Below are 5037 nucleotides of genomic sequence, written 5' to 3'. Positions count from 1 at the left end.
GCCAAAAGAACGAACACATCTGTCTTGGAAGAAGTGTGGCCAGAATGCTCCTTAGAGGCAAGAATGGTGAGACTGCGTCTTACAAACTTTGTACATGTTGTCAGGAGGGATGAGTCCCTGGAGAAGGACGTCATGCTTGGCAGACTACAGGGTCAGCAGAAAAGAGGAAGACCCTCAAAAAGGTGCATTGACACAGTGGTTGCAACAATGAGCTCAAGCATAACGACGAACGTAAGGATGGCGCAGGACCGGGCAGTGTTTTGTTCTGTTGTGCATAGGGTCTCTATGAGTAGGAACCGACTCGACGGCACCTAACAACAACAACAGGGGTAAATAATAAGGTAACCAAAAGGAGACAAAGTATTCTACTCATCAAAATAAAATACAAGAAAAAAATACTCAGCAGAAACAAAATCAACAACAATGAATATGAGGAAAGGACTATGTATAATCTACTCAGCACATAAAATTAAGTCGGAAAAAGAAACTGTTAACAACACACACAAAAAGACATCAAAATGATAACACTAACTTCATACACATCCATAATCACACTGAATGTAAATGGACTAAATGTACCAATAAAGAGACAGAGAGTGGCAGAATGGATTAAAAAACACGATCTGTCTATATGTTGCCTACAAGAGACACCTTAGACTTCGAGACACAAACAAACTAAAACTCAAAAGATGGAAAAAATATATCAAGCAAACAACAATCAAAAAAGAGCAGGAGTGGCAATGTTAATTTCTGACAAATAGGCTTTAAAGTTAAGTCCATCATAAAGGATAAGGAAGGACACTATATAGTGATTAAAGGCACAGTATACCAAGAAGATATAACCATATTTAATGTTTATGCACGCAACGATAGGGCTAAAAGATACATAAAACAAACTCTATCAGCATTGAAAAGGGAGATAGACAGCTCCACAATAATAGTAGGAGACTTCAACACATCACTTTCAGGAAAGGGCAGGACATCGAGAACGAAGATCAATAAAGATGCGGAAGATCTAAATGCCACAATCAACCAACATGACCTCATAGACCTACAGCAAACAAGTATACTTTCTTTTCTAGTGCACATGGAACGTTCTCTGGAATAGACCACATATTAGGTCATAAAGCAAGCCTTAGCAGAATCCAAAACATGTAAATATTACAAAGCACCTTCTCTGACCATAAGGCTATAAAAGTGGAAATCAATAACAGAAAAAACAGGGAAAACAAATCAAACTCTTGGAAACTGGACAATACCCTGCTCAAAAAAGATTGGATTATAGAAGACATTAAGGGTGGAATAAAGGAATACATAGAATTCAATGAGAATGAAAACACTTCCTATCAGAAACTTTGGGACACAGTGGAAGCAGTGCTCAGAGGTCCATTTATATCAATAAATACACACATACAAAAAAGAAGTAAGGGCCAAAATCTAAGAATTATCCCTACAACTTGAATAAATATAAAGAAAACAACAAAAGAAACCCTCAGGCACCAGAAGAAAACATTTAATAAAAATTAGAGCTGAACTAAATGAAATAGAAAACAGAAAAACAATTGAAAGAATTAACAAGACCAAAAGTTGGTTCTTTGAAAAAATCAAAAAATTGATAAACCATAGGCCAAACTCACAAAAGAAAAACAAGAGAGGAAACAAATAACCCGAATAAGAATTGAGATGGGTGATATTACAACAGACCCAACTGAAATTAAAAGAATCATATCAGATTACTATGAAAAATTGTACTCTAACAAATTGGAAAACCTCGAAGAAATGGATGAATTCCTAGAAACACACTATCTACTTAAACTAACACAAACACAGGTAGGACAGCTAAATTGACAGATAAAAAAAGAAGAGATTGAAAAGATAATCAAAAAACTCCCAACAAAAAAAGTCCTGGCTCTGACAGCTTCACTGCACGGTTCTACTAGACTTTCAGAGAAGAGGTAACTCCACTACTAGTAAAGGTATTTCAGACCATAGAAGAGGACAGAATACTCCCAAACTCATTCTATGAAGCCAGCATATCCCTGATACCAAAACGAGCTGAAGACACCACAAAAAAAGAAAATTACAGACCTATGTTCCACATGAACTGATACGCAACAATCCTCAACAAAATTCTAGCCAATAGAATTCAACAACATGTCAAAAAAATAATTCACCATGACCAAGTGGGATTCATACCAGGTGTGCAGGGATGGTTCAACATTAGAAAAACAATTAATGTAATCCACCACATAAATAAATAAAAGACAAGAATCACATGATTTTACCAACTGATGCAGAAAAGGCATTTGACAAATTCAACACCCATTCAGGATAAAAACTCTCAGCAAAACAGAAAAAGAAGGAAAATTCCTCAACATAATAAAGGGCATTTATACAAAGCCAACAGCCAACGTCCTCCTAAATGGAGAGAGCCTGAAAGCATTCCCATTGAGATAGGGAACCACACAAGGATACCCTTTATCACCGCTGTTATTCAACATTGTGCTGGAGGTCCTAGCCAGAACAATTAGGCTAGATAAAGAAACAAAGGGCATCCAGATTGGCAGGGAAGAAGAAAAATTATATATATATATATTTTTGCAGACGACATGATCTTATACACAGAAAACCCTAAGGAATCCTCCAGAAAACTACTGAAACTAATAGAAGAGTTCAGCAGACTATTGGGATATAAGATAAACATACAAAAATCAGAGGGTTAGGGTTTTAGGGTTAGGGTTATGGTTAAGGGTTAAGGGTTAGGTTTAGGGTCAGGGGTCGGGGTCGGGGTCGGGGTCGGGTTACGGTTAGGGGTTAGGGTTAGGGTTTAGGGTTAGGGTTGGTGTCAGGGTTTAGGGTCAGAGTTCGGGTTTAGGGTCGGGGCCAGGGTCGGGGTCAGGTTTAGGGTTAGGGTTAGCGTTGGGTTGGGATGGGTTGGGTTCGGTTCGGGTTAGGATTTCGGGTTTCAGGTTGGGGTTGGGCTAGGGGTTGGGTTAGGGTTAGGGTTAGGGTCAGGGTTTTACGGTTAGGGTTAGGGTTATGGTTAGGGTCAGGGTTACGGGTTAAGGGTTAGGGTCAGGGCCACGGTCAGTGTGGGGGTTCGGGGTCGGGTTAGGGTTGGGTTCGGGGTTGGGGTTGGGGTTGGGGATTAGGATTGGGGTTAGGGTTGGGGTTAGGGCTGCGGTTAAGTTTGTGGTTGGGTTGGGGTTGGGGTTAGGGTTAGGTTTGGGGTTGGGGTTGGGGTTACGTTTGCGGTTAGGGTTACAGTTGTTAGGGTTAGGGTTTAGGGTTAGGGTTAGGATTAGGGTTTAGGTTGAGGGTGAGGGTTAGGGTAAGGGTTTGGGGTTGTGGTTGGGATTAGGGGTTCGGGTTCGGATTTTGGGTTCGGGATCAGGTTTAGGGGTAGGGTTTAGGGTCAGGGTTAGGGTTTAGGATTAGCTTTAGGGTTCAGGTTAGGATTAAAACCTCAAAATACGGTGGCGTATCGAGTCTTCGTATCACGCAGTTCAGCAATTGAGGGCGTCACCCGCGCAGTCCACCTCCTCTCATACCGCACCGTACAGAGTATTCAGCGTTGGTTTTTGTCCTAATGTTAACGGTACATCGTAATTCCCGTACATCGCTCCTTCTTTCACCTTGAGTTACTGCTTCATTCTCCAAAAAATAACTATATAGAAAAAAGAGACATGCATATCTATCTAGACATAACTGACCCCGGCTCACAAATACTAATTCCCACAATATCGTACCTAAAACAGCAGAAACTTTGACCAAATCAGCGACTACAAAAAGCCCCGCGGCCAAGAAAACAACAGCAGACAGACCGCGGAACCACGCGTTTCCAAGCGTCCTTGTAATCGGGTGATCGCCACAGCTCTCCCCACAGTGCTTTATCAGGTTCCGAAGGGAGGTTCGCATAGCTTCTTTAACCTTGTAGTTGCATCGACGCACGTAAGCACGGCTTGCGAAAAATGTTTCTGTAGGTATGTGTAACTCCAGGGATATCGTTTTCAAAATAACCTACGTCTGCTGGAACGCATCGGCGACGTTTCCGGACAGTCGTTTTGGTGTGGCCCTCTGACAGCGTCACCCGGTTGGGTCCGCTTCTCCACGACCCCCATCCCGTGACTTCACTGGGAAAAGCAGGTCAACCCCTTTAGGTAGTCACGTAGGCGCGCAGTCGGCCCGGGATAAATTTGCTCTCCTGGACCCACTGAGTTTGTCGCGGACTCATTCCCGGACTCACCTCCCTGACCCGCCTTCAGCTGCCGCCCAGGCTCCGGGCCCGCCTCCTTGCCGCCCGCGGCCGCCAGAGGGCGCAGCCTCCCCGCGAGAGCGCGGCCTGGTCCCCTCCAAGCGCCGGGAGCTCCCGGGCTTCCCGCTCCAGCCTAGGGCCTTCGCCATCCGCCCTGACCTGGGCAGCAGGCCTCTGCGCAGGGCCTTGACACCGCGCGGACCTCGTCGCCTCCTCTAGCTCTCCCTGACTCGCTTCTGGACACACTGAACGCCGTCTGAGCTATCCGCCCTCCCCCTCCCCAGACCAGCCCCCCACCCCTCGGAGGGACTAATTCACGCTGAACCCGCCGCTCTCCGCCTGGGGCCTTTGAAGGGCCGCGAGGGCTCAGGGCCTCTGAACTGCGGCGTCATCTCATCTTCAGTCACGGACAGCCTGGGATGGCCAAAGCTCAGGCTCAGGAGGGTTTTGGTTAAGGGTAGGCTTAGGGCTATAGTTCAGGTTAGGGCTGGGGGGGGGTTAGGGCTAGGGCTAGGGCTAGGGCTAGGATTAGGGCTAGGGCGAGGGTTAGGGTTAGTGTTAGGGTGAGGGTGAGGGTGAGGGTGAGGTGCTAATTCACGCTGAACCCGCCGCTCTCCACCCGGGGCCTTTGAAGAGCCGCGAGGGCTTAGGGCGTCTAAGCTCCGGCGTCATCTCCTCTTCAGTCCGGACAGCCCGGGGTCGCCAAAGCTCAGGCTCAGGAGCCCAGAGGGAACGAAGCAAATAGTCTCCTGAGTCACACATTCCTTCTTTTCTTCACTTCC

Source organism: Elephas maximus, chromosome 14, assembly GCF_024166365.1.
Source record: "Elephas maximus indicus isolate mEleMax1 chromosome 14, mEleMax1 primary haplotype, whole genome shotgun sequence".
Taxonomy (NCBI): Eukaryota; Metazoa; Chordata; class Mammalia; order Proboscidea; family Elephantidae; genus Elephas; species Elephas maximus.
This window is presented reverse-complemented; position numbering follows the sequence as displayed.